The following is a 12,661-nucleotide window of genomic DNA, read 5'->3' on the forward strand; positions in this document are numbered from 1 at the left end:
GCGATTAAAATAATCGCGGCTTCATTTAAATTTAAATAGCTGCCCCGATCTGCCGATCAGCTGTTTGTCGGCAGATCGGGAGAGTCTGGACGCGATGCCCCGACAAAGAAGCCTTTCTTCATCGACAAAGGTAAACCTGGTTTCACGAGGCTTACCTGTGTCGATGAAGAAAGGCTTCTTTGTCGGGGCATCGCGTCCAGACTCTCCCGATCTGCCGACAAACAGCTGATCGGCAGATCGGGGCAGCCATTTAAATTTAAATGAAGCCGCGATTATTTTAATCGCGGCTTCATTTCCCTCTTCCGATCTGGCTAATCTACATGCCTCCGTCGACGGAGGCATGGAGTCTGGACACAGCCTAGGACACACTGTTCCCTCTCCAGGTGCACCAGTGAGTAACGACTGTAGCTAAAAGTTCCAAGATTGTATTAAGCACAAAGGGGATTTTGTTTGTTCATTGTTTTTGTTGGGAAAGAAGGAATTAACACCACCAACAGACAGGGAAAAAATACACAGTGAACACAGATTGCCAGTAGGGCCCTTATGTTAAATTTAGAAAGTAGACCCTGTAATACATGCAATTTCACATGACAAGCATATCTTGAGACTATAAAATTTATGTTTTGTCAATTCAAATGTCAAATATCAATTAACATTTGGGACCACATACAGGTCTAGTCTGGAAAATGATGTAACCAGAGCTACTCAACTTTGGAAGCCCCAAGAGCCACAATGATACTCATAACACATGCCGAGGGCCGCAATTTAAGTGTGGTTGTATATACACATGCCAATATATGCAAATAGCTTCTTTCACACTGAAAGGCATGAATATAAAGATTAAGCCTTAAGCCACAGCACTGGACCCAAACGTGACCAGTGTGAGCCAGTTGGCACCTCTCAGTCTCTGCCCACAAGGCTAAGCAGCAAGCATTTCCCACAATGCCCCAGTGCTCCCAGCACCTCCTCCCTGGGGGCTAGAAATGCCAACACCCTGTACCCATCTGTTCCAGCAACCCCATCTGATTGCATCTTTCAATGCTCACCCTGCCTGGGAGACGCCTTGCCATTGTGGAGCGTGTTCCCAGTGGAAGCCATGTTCAAAAGATCCCACCCATGGGCCATGTGTTGAGCCCTGAGTAAACCCAAACTGCTCCGCGGAGTGCAAATAAAAACGGCCTGCGTATTGTGTAGCCCTGATGTAAACTGTACAGTACAATCCCCCCAAAAATTCAAAATAGAGTATAATTCAACAGTTCTGTGAATCCTCAAATACACATGACTTCTGCAGAATATTCTTCAGCTAGTTCTCCACTTGGAGTAGGCTTTTGTATGTGACAAAGTGGGGGGTTTATTTGCCTTGTTATGTTGCATGTGATTTCTACTGTTCTATAATAATCCTGTGTATGTGCCTTAGTTTCTAGGGGCACTGCACCAATACCTAGCTGGTGATGGGAATTTCAGGTGTGAGACTCCCTCATGTAAACAATGACCTATGCCCTTCATAATCTGAGCCTGGGAGCTGGTGTGACCAAGTGAGACCTTTTTATGGGCAAGCAGAACAAAGACCAGAGAAGGAGCCTGGCCGGGGTGGGGTGGGGGGGGGGGGGGGGTGGACACTGACACCAGGAACTATGAGTTTTGGCAGGCTTGGGTGTAGGGGGAGGGTCAATGCTCTAGTTCTGAATCCCCCTCTCCCAAATATGTATTATACTGATTGAGATTACTGTGATGACAAGTTATTCTGAACTGTGTCCCTGTGGAATTATAAACTTCTTCAGTCTCATGGCTGAGAGTCATATCTGACTGTGGATGGGGATGCAGGGCTCAGTGACTCCCCACAACTCAGTGACAGGGGTGTATTATCCAACAGTTATGTGAATCCTCAAATATACATGAATTCTGCATAATGTTCTACTTACTCCAAATGGAGAGACTTTTGTATTTTAAGAGGGCCCATCTTTTTCTTATCCTTTCCCCGCCACATATTGCTTAATGTTCTTAATGATTCCAGACACCTCTTAAGCAAATCCTTTGTAAATAATAAGGTAGCTAAAGATATCCAAGCAATATTTACTACACCCCACATATAGCTAATTTTCACTGTGGGGTAAGTCATAGAGGGAAAATAAACACAAGGAGAACTGGGTTTACTAGTGATAAATAGTATGTGCACAGCTGCTAAGGTAAATACAAAAAAAGAGCAGTGTCCAGGGACACACTTCTCTTTAATGATTAAAGAATATTTTTCTCCCTTATAAAATGGTTGCTTTGGGGGAAAAATGAGGGGAAAGTGCTTTTGGGAAGGCATAGCTGCACACAAGCAAAGACTATAGATGGTTTGGGCTTCCATCTAAAGAGCTCATTTGCTTTCTAGTTATGATAAATTATTTTACTTTGTAAATATTAACTCTTGAAAAAAACCTGCTGAACAACTTCTCAGCAGACATTCCCACCAGCTCCAAAAGCAGTTTGTTTTGGTTTTTAAATAGGTGTTTAAAATGAACATAAAACAGTTTGTTATAAAATCACAATGGAGATACTGTTGAGGCAAAATGAATGAGAAGAAATAAGTATTTCACATTTTCTGTTACATACATGTTAGTGAATCTAATTGTATTTTAATAAAACAATCTGGGTGTGCCTCAGGATCTTGCTTTTTTAGTTTAGAATTACCATGAAAATGCTCTGGAAAACATTCTCTTCTCTTTAGTATAGCCACTCCCTTTATTGCTACACTCAATCCTAATTTAGTAGAATTCATTCCATTAATTACCTGCATTCTACATAGCCTCAAGCTAACCAATATATGTTGCCAAAAACTCTTGTCTAACACCTACGCTCTTAAGACTCAATGTGGCAGCCTCCCATTGCTCTCAAAAACTATTGTTCACCTGCACTTCTCTGCAAGAAACTCTTAAGAATCTATTAAATCCAGTCTCTAAAGTTTGGCAGCCAAGGACTGGCTTGCTATGTAAAATCACACACTAAATCAATTTTATGTAGATACCATTTAAAGCTATATACTGTTAACAGTATCAAGTAAGACAGGGAGAAATATGGAGCAAGCTTGAGGAAATGAGCACTACCTACAGACTCTCAATCTTTGTTATTCTTATAGAAAGCCATCTTTCAGTCAGCTATGGGAGAGCATTTTTGGAGCCATATTTTTGGCCACAAAAAATATTTTCAACTATCTCACCACAGGACATACCACCAGGAGTTTAGTGTAGGTGCAGCATAGCTTTGCTTTCATTGATTTACCTTGTTTTGCTCATGGGGTGGCTCTACTAAACCAATCAAGGCACAGTTCTGGATCACACCTTTGCTAGTATAGTATACTGATATTCCATTTCACACAGCAAGATTATGAGATTAGAGATGTAAATTCCTGTTTAGTTAACCAGTTAAACATTAAGTTTAACCAGTTATCTGATTAAACAGGGGCAGGCGGTGGGGCCAGGCTGAAATGGCCACCATAGTGTGGGCAGGGGCTACTTTCAGCCCCATGAGCTAAGGGCCAGCAGCTTCCTGCAGGACCCAGAAGCGGCAGCAGGGAAGGGGACTGCTCCTTAGTAGCAGTTCATGGGTGATGCTTACGGGGTAGCCGGTTATCTGTTCATATCTTTACCCCCATAAATTTAAAAAGCCCACACTTTTTTAAAGTATTTAACATTATTTTAAATGCTAGAGGTGAAGCAGAGTTTGGGGGTGGCTGACAGCTTAGAACTCCCCACGTAATAACCTCACTACACCCAATTTGAGAACCCCTGCTCTAGTGACTATACTAAGGAGTGTTTCTCACTCTGGCTGTGTCTACATTGGCAAGATTTTGAGCAAAAGCAGTTGCTTTTGCATAAAAACTTGCCACCTGTCTACACTGGCCACGAGTTCTTGCACAAGAACACTGATGTTCTAATGTAAGAAATCACTGCTTCTTGCGCAAGAACTACGACGCTCCCGCTCAGGAATAAGTGTTCTTGCGCAAGAGGCCAGTGTAGACAGGCAGCCAAGACATTTTGCGCAAAAGCAGTCTAAACAGAAAAAAGCCCTAGTGGCCGCTTGGACGCTCTGTATCAGCAGGCAGCTCCCGGACTTCCTGGTAACCTGAGCCCTCTTAAAGGCAGATGCTGCCTGCAGAGGCCACGAGGCAGAAGCCTTTCTGCTGCCTCTGCCCAGAGCTCTGCCACGCGGCTCTGCTTGCCTTCCCCAATAGCCACCAGACCAGGATGGCCGCTCCGGGGGGGGGGGGGGGGAACAGGCACCTGCACCCCCAATGCAGGAGGCCTCAAGAGGCAGAAAGCAAAGAGCCCCATTCTGGACCTCAGGGAAGCTCGAGGCCTTCCTGGATCTGAGGGAGGAGGAGGAGGCCCTCCACGACACCCGGGGCACCCGTCGCCGCAACGTGGAGATCTTCAGCCACATGGCCCAGGAGCTCTCGTACCAGTGACATCCAGCCCGGACCCTCCAGCAGGTCCGAGCTAAGGTGAAAGAGCTGTACCTGGGCTATGTTCGAGCCAGCGAGGGCCAGGGGGCAGGAGCCGACAGCTGCCCCCACTACCAGCGGCTCCACTGCATCTTGGGCCAGGCAGCACCACATGGCCCGTCCGTACCCATGGACACCTGCAGGCATGCCCCCGTCACCAGGCCCAGCGAGGCGGGGGAGGAAGACGAGCCACCCTGCAAACGGAGGTCCTCTCCGGAAGCCCCGACGTCTCCCGTGTGTCCTCGGAGGCCAGGGAAGGATCCAGTGGTGAGTGTTGTACTTTGTCCTCACAAGGGTGGTGGGGGGGAGCCTGGCGCCCAGGGGGAGGGAGCAGGAAGGGGAGGGAGCGTCACTTAGGCAGCATGAGCTGCACGCTGTGTAGCATTAGCAGTATGCAGCACATGCAGCCATGTGCAGCCTGGTGACCGAGCGGCATGTGGCCGCAGCAGGCAGCTCCAGGGCACGCCTGGGACCATGCTGCTCACTCACATCCGGACCGGGGGGAAGGGTGGATGCCGGCTGGTACCAGCCAGGGCCCCAGGGGCTCAAGCCACAGGCCACAGCTCCGCAAGGATGCAGCACACAGAACAGCACACTGTTCCATGCCTCACTGTGAGGTACAGCCAGCTGCTGCTGGGAAAACCATAGTGTTACAGCCCTGGGAACGTGGCTCCCACTGAATCCCTCACCTGCTCCTGGTGCCTTGGCTGGCCCCCCGAGGGAAGTCCTCACTGCGGCCACACACGTCCCTGGGCTACCCTATTGTGAGGGCTAGCGGGAGGGAGAAGGGAGAAGTTCTTGGGCTGGCCCTAGTGCCACCTGAGTTTTGCTGCGAGGATAGTACACTCCCCAGTCACCCCTGGTTCCGTCCAGGAGACAGCCACGTGATAGGGGATCAGGGAGTCCAGAGCGGCCTGCGCCTCGAGGTCCTGGAGGAGGAGTGAAGCAGCCTGGAGCAGCAGCTGCAGCCTCTCCAAAATGGCCAGAAGGGGCCAGAGCAGGCACAAGGCCACCCCTGGCTCCATGGCACAAGAAACAAGCTGAGATAAAAAAGTCAGCCAAAGACACAAGGAGGTGGTGTCCAATAAGGCAGAGGGCAACCACAAATAGAACTGCTATGGCTGTCAGTCCCTGCAAGAGGTCCTAAAGCACACAGCAGGAGAGAAACGGCTGTCCGGGGAGATTCCTTTAAGCACGTGTCTCAAAGAAGCTCCAACCCCCGCCCCCAGAAAGGGATGGTGCCCTTTTGCTCTCTTCAAAATGATTCCGGGCTTCTGCTTTTGCACAAAAGCATCCTGCCAGTGTAGATGCACTTTTGCGCAAAAGTGTATCGTTCTTATGAAGAGTCCCGAATCAATATAGATGCTCTCTTGCGCAAATACTCTAACACAAGAGTTTTTGCGTTAAAAGTATTTGCGCAAAATCTTGCCAATGTAGACGTAGCCTCTCTGCCCCATGATTATTATTTAATGGAAGTGGAACAGCTCCAACAAGAAACTGATACCCCCACCATCTGAATATTCCATAGTGCAGCTGCTAGTGCACTAGACTGAGAGACAGGAAACACCTGTGCAAATCACTTCTCATTAGGCAGAGTGGGGAATGCAAAACACAATGGAGTTGCTTCTTTCTGAGAAGATAGATGCCAAGCCTGAAGTTCCTTCTAGTGAAGGTTGCCTACATATAATTTGTAGCCTATGCTTTAAGGATCAGGACTTGTGTACATTTTTTAAACAAATAAGATACCCAGCTTTGCATCACCAATTTATATTCCAAAGAATATACAACTCCAAAGCCCCCAAAATTTGCCTGCTACCATTTGACAGAGGGGCAACTGTAATTTACAGGGCTTATCCACTTACACCTCTCAAGTTGGACCACAGAGCTACAAAACCTACATGTAAGAGGTGAGGGACATCAGTATACATTAAAGCCATTTTCTCTAATATTTTGCAATATTCTTCAAAATGTATAAAAATGCAGAACAAGTAAAGGGTACAGATACTATGGAATGGAACTTTTCCAGCGCTGTTCACTGTTACCAGGTCATGAAAATTTCTTCATGTGCTAGCAATAGTCAATTAGTGGTTTCTCCTACCGTAGAGATAGCCTGTTAAGCAAACTAATTTGAAGCATTTTGGAATCTTTAAAATTCCATAGACTTCATCTTCCAATGAAAAAGCTTTATTTTTATATATTGTGAAAACAAGAAAGAAGCTTCTCTTTAACCGTGATAACCAAAGATATTTGGGAACTCTTCCTGAAAGAGCTCATAAAAACTAAAGTTACAGGCTAGTAATAGAGATGTAGCCATGTTAGTCTAGTCTAGCTGAAATAAAAGACAGGACTATGTAGCACTTTAAAGACTAACAAGATGGTTTATTAGGTGATGAGCTTTCATGGGCCAGACCCACTTCCTCAGTTCAAATTGTAGAAGAAAATAGGCGTGACCATATATACAAAGGGATATAATCAAAAAAAGTGCACACATATAAAGAGGACAAATCAAATTTCAGAACAGAGGGGGTCCAGAGACTCCTGGCTAGCAGGGAGTCCGTAGGCCAGGATCCCTGTGGCCAGGGCTGGTAGTGGCCAGGACCCAGCCAAGAAGCTGGTGGCCCCCCTGGAGAGCCCACAAGCTAGCAGAAGAGGGACTGGAAAAGACCTCCCCTGGTCCAGCAAATTCCCTCATTCAGGATCGATCAGGTCCCAAGGATGCAGGACCAGGAAGGTCCAACCGGTACTTTTTGCTGTTTAATACATTATAACCTCAGACAATAAATGTTCAAATGTCATTATTGGAGTCTCTATAAGTTGAAAGGTACCTGGAAATTACTATCAACCTACACCAATGAAAATTTTACGGTCCCACTGGAATATTGCAAATGGCTCAACTGACTGTTGGGTAGGAGGTAAACATCTTCTGCCTGTTGTTCTCCACCCATTACCTCAACTCCACAGAGACAAAATGCTTGGCAACTAAAGAAGTTTCAACAATGAATGCAGCTATTTAATAGTGCTTAATAGTGCCAGAATCTGCCAAGTGTCACAGTCAAAGGGCTGGCATGGTTCTGAATGTGGAATTACATCAGAAGCAAAGGAAGGGTCATATATTTTAGATATTACTGCAAAAATAATTAGAGTCTTACTAAAGGAACAAGATTTAGAAAATCCTATTGAAAAGATGTGGTAAATTTAGTACTACTTAATTTTAACTATGTTCTGATGCTGCTTAAACCAGTCCTCACTAGGGATGTAAATCACATTTAGTTGGCTAACCAGTTAAACAATATGTTTAACTGGTTAACCAACTAATAGGGGGGAGAAGGAAGTGGCTGCTCCAACCTCGATGAAGCGGCCATCCCACCCACTGGGCTGGAATGCCCATCTCTTCCCCTCTCCCCTTGTAGCCTGCGGCAGGTCAGGGCGCCCTGGCCTCCTGGTTAGAGCAGCCCCTATCCATAGCAGGCCCGTCCACGGGGCCCCCGGCACATGGCAGGCAGGGAGTTGCTACAGCCCCACCAGTTTACTTTAACATTAGCCTCACCTGTTAGGCCTCTGTTAAGGATGAGGCTTACTGGTTAACCCTTCACTTCCCTACTCTCAACTGATACAGCGACATGTTTTTGCATATTGCGTGCATAATTCTCATCCAAAGTCATTTGTAAGGCTATAGTGGTCTGCCAACTTTTCAGTGCAGTGTGTAAGGGGACTCTTAGCCCCTTACTAAAACTCAGTGGGAGTTTTTGATTGGTCAGCTCCCAGTACCAAAAGGGGAAGGGTCCATGACAAATCAGGGCCCTGAGACTGACAGACCACAGGGACAATGGAAAGAAGCCAACACTCTAGCTCAGCCTGATTGACAGGTTGGACAGGCCAATGAGGAAATTAGGAGGCCAGGTCCCATCCTCCATGTGAGCTGGGATTTTCTGGGTCTCTCTGAGAAAAGGAGAGAGCGCTCAGAGCAGCAAGAAGAGCAAGCTGTACTGAGAGACAGACCTTCAGTGTCAGAGCCTGTAGCCAGACAGACCGCGCCGCGCCCCCCCCCCCTCCCCCGTCTCATCCATCTTATTTGCCTCTTTGAGGTTCCTGAAGCATACAGGACAGAGAAGGAGCAATAAAATCAGCATAGTCTATGCTGGCTCATCTGATCCTGAGAAGCTGAAAACATAGATATGAGGAGAGAACGATTAAGGCAATAAGCTGGTCTCGAGGCTGCGAGAAGTACCCGGCTGGCACCCATGTTGATACGAACACACAGTCTCTGGGAGAGGAATCTCCCACTGAGAAAAGTATGCCCAGTACTTCCAATTTAGTTATCTCTCTTACAAGTGTAAATTAAGTTCACAACTCCCTTGTAAGAACTGGTCTCACAAAAGACAGACCAGCACCATTTGGCATCACAGATAAGAAAGAGAAATACGTGACCCCATGGGTATAAAGATGGGTACAGCAGCACACTCACTTTTGAGTGTCATTCTATCCTCTACCTGCTGGTCGGGTTAGGTGTTTGACCTCCCAAGGTCTAGTGGCCTAACACTTATAGAAAGATTCACCAAATTTCAAGGATGAGTATTCACATCTGAAATTAAGCGGCAGATGCAGGAGAAAGGCTCCTGCTGTTTTGGAGTCCAGAAAATGTACTATAAATTTGATAGTCTAGGACAGAACTAGATTTGATTTCTTTAAATTGACAATTAGTCCCAACCTGGAGAAAAGATTTAGGACTACCTGAACTGAGTTTGTGACTTGAGTTACCGTATTTTCCGGCGTATAGGGCGACTGGGTGTATAAGACGACCCCCTATCTTTTTAATTAAAAGATAGGGTTTCATCTTATACCCCAGCGCCCCTCCGCCTCCTTTGCTCCCGGTGTCCCTGGTCTGCTGGAGATGGTCCCCAGCAGACCAGAGGCACCGGGAGCAAAGCCGCCAGGAGCGCCTGGGCTGCCCCCCCCCCCCGCCGGAGCCCCTCCGCGGCTTTGAAAGCCTTGGGGGAAGCCGGCGGGGGGGCAGCCCATGCGCGCCTGGGATGCCCCGCCGCCGGCTTCCCCCGAGGCTTTCAAAGCCGCGGAGGGGCTCCGGCGGGGGGGCAGCCCATGCGCGCCTGGGATGCCCCGCCGCCGGCTTCCCCCGAGGCTTTCAAAGCCGCGGAGGGGCTCCGGCGGCGGGGCATCCGGCGTACAAGACGACCCCCGATTTTTGGGGGATGTTTTTTAACATCAGAGGTCGTCTTGTACGCCGGAATATACGGTACCAAAGTTTCCCACACCAACCAGTTGTCAAGATAAGGACATACATGAATACTCCGATGACAAATAGCAACACTAACAGACATTTCATTCAGACTCAGAGCTCCTTGGACAGACTGAATGGGAGCACTTCTTTACCTAGTGAGACAAGATGAAGAAAACTTCCTTACTGCTCAGTGAATATACATATGAAAATATTCATCTTTCTTGTCAAATGTACAGAATCAGTCCACATAATCTATCATCAGTGTTTCCTTTAAGGTATGTATTTGTCCGACTACTCAGGAGCAGGACAAATGCCATCCAGCTGATTAGCAGAGTGTCTACCGCTGTGTTTTTTTGTTTTAACAGGTGGTACACATTCAATGTGCTTTGGTGCACATAAAAATGTAATCTGCACATGGATGGAAAAATTCCACATATGTATTTAGAGGAAACATTGGTTATCAGGTGAAATTAGTTGAAATGAGTGACCTGAAGTAGAGAAACTGTGAAAAACGAAGGCTAGAAACAATCAGGAAATCCTCTCCCCATGAACCATGGAGGAATTATACCCCAATGTAACTTCAAATTTCTGTTATTATGTTCAGCCTCATGGGAATGACCCTTAAAAAGTCTAGGAAGCAATGCAGGAAAGAGAAATGGTCTGGAACTGTATGACATGACACAATGATCCTGAATGATCTGAACAATCTATTACTCTGTAATTATTCCAAACCAAGCCTTCATGGGGGTAGGAGGAGGGGGAAGAACATCAGGATTGTGGAAGGAGAAGAGGAAGGCTAATGGGTACGTTTGAAGAGTTCTTTCTAAGGAGTCTTGGTCTCTGCCAACTCTGCTCAACAGGAGGATCTCCGATGGGAGAAGGAGCCAGAAGTCTAAGATGGACATCTCTGTTTAGTGAAAGTTTAATGTCTCTAGCTTTAAAGATAAAAAGTTATAGTGAGACCCAAATTTCTTAAGGGTAGGTGGCTCATGAATCCTTTAAAGACTGTAAAGTATCTGTTCTGAAGCTAAACCGATCCTGACCTTCAATAGATTAAGTCATGGACCAGACTCTTCAGAGGTTCTTCAGAGAACAAATAAAACTCTGCTCTCAAGTGAGAAAAGAGTTATTTTGAAAAACTCATCATTCTGTACCACTGAATATAACCATATTTGACCAAGATTGTGATTTGGAATGTGCCAAATTGGTGAGGACTGATATTCATACAGATAGAACATAGCATTCAAAGGTATTACCGTCTATTGAGGCAACAGAGAATCACATGGTAAATTCTCACCTTGAGTAGTTTTTTAAGATGAATTTTTATGCTTCTTGAATCTCTTATTAGGTATTGAAGAAGGCTCCCAACTAGACCCAATTGAAGAAAAAGAGAAATTCCAACAGCTGAACTCTCTTAGGAGGTACAATAACTTAATTAGGAGTGGACAAGACCATAATCTGAGAGCAGGAAGTTGCGTAGCAATTTTAGTTATAGGTATCATGTCTTCTTGTACAAAATTTGATGAGAAAAGAGTAGGAGGATCTGCAGAATAGAGACTCATGTTCTAGAGTAGCCCTGAGATGATATAATTACAGCCCTAGATGACAATACCAAGAAAGTAGCAAAATTATTCTGAAGAAGTGAGATGTTTGGTACTGAATCCCCTGATGCTGAGCAATTAGTTAAAATATGATGTTCCCATTGCTCAGCTGCCATGGTTGATGGCTTGCTTTGTGAGGCATCGAAAGGCAGGCTGCAAACACTAGTACCAATGAATCACCAAGTGTTCCTAATGCTGCAGCCAGAAACAGCAATAGAAATTAACAAGTGCACTAGATGAGAGACTGCTGCTGTAAAATTTACAAGGGTTCTCAGTGAGAGACATGCTTCCCAATTATAAAGATTGCTTCAGAATCCACTTAACTGACTTCTTAACCAGTGCCGCCAATATTGATCGGGTAGACTGGGTGGACTGTCTTTCTAATTTCTGACTGCTCTATTGAGATCTCAGATCGGTTGCAGCAGACTCTTTTGTGATTTATGAGGTCTCAATACAATCTCCCTCATCTCTGGAGCACTGGAGACATGGAAGGCAAGGGACAGAAGTCTCCCATTGCCTCAAAAATGTGTGTCTAAAGTTGCTCTCAAGGTCTTTTCCATGAGAAATAATTTGTCTTGATTCTTTAAACTTCTGTGCACTTTTTAAAAAGCTTTGTAAATCACATACTTCACTGTCAAATGACTGTTCCAGGATAAACAGTCATATCTGTCTTATAAAGGGAACACTCTTCTACAGTAGACATGATCTAAAGCTGAGAAAACAGTGAGTAGTCCTGTGGCACGATCGATCGAGTATCATGAGTTTTCATAGGCAAAACCCACTTTGTCAGATGAGATGAGCTAGAGACATGAGTCTGAGGTATATCACAGCCCAGTGAGTTACTGACTACTTATAAGTAATCTACCCCGTCTCTTCTTTTTCACGTCAACAGGCCAAAAGAAACAAAGGTATATATGCAAAACCTAAATGCTTATAGTTTTTACCTACCTACCCTAATCTATAACTACTTAAAAGTAGGGACCCTGAACTGTTCTGATTCTCCCATTGGGCAGTCAGAAGGAATTGGTTGGCAGCTGAGGGTCTCAGGAGGAAGAGCAGAATAGCTTAAGGGATGAAAGTGCAACCCTACCAGATACTCTTATGGGGAGGGGGGAGGAAGGAAGTCCATTCTCTCAGGAATAGGCACTGGAGCTCAAATAATCTGCAGCTTCTCTCTACCTTTTAGCAAGCCTTCCCTTCTTTAACCAAAATTTTCTCTCAGTCTTGAACGAAGAGCTGCTTGAGTCTCACAACTATGCTACTAAGGAAAGAGGGTGTCCTTCTGAAGATCAGCTACAGAATGAAAACTAAGAGGGACTCCTCAAACAAAAAAAGGAT

At 45.8% G+C, this 12,661-nt stretch overlaps 1 protein-coding gene across 14 annotated transcripts in view; it reads right to left on the reverse strand.

Moving 5' to 3' along the window:
- EPB41L2 (erythrocyte membrane protein band 4.1 like 2) overlaps positions 1 to 12,661 on the reverse strand; it is a 285,536-nt gene that overhangs the window by 229,199 nt on the left and 43,676 nt on the right. The gene's annotated exons all lie outside the window — the stretch shown is intronic.

This window comes from Pelodiscus sinensis, chromosome 3, assembly GCF_052426305.1.
Source record: "Pelodiscus sinensis isolate ZL-2025 chromosome 3, ASM5242630v1, whole genome shotgun sequence".
NCBI classification, from domain to species: domain Eukaryota; kingdom Metazoa; phylum Chordata; order Testudines; family Trionychidae; genus Pelodiscus; species Pelodiscus sinensis.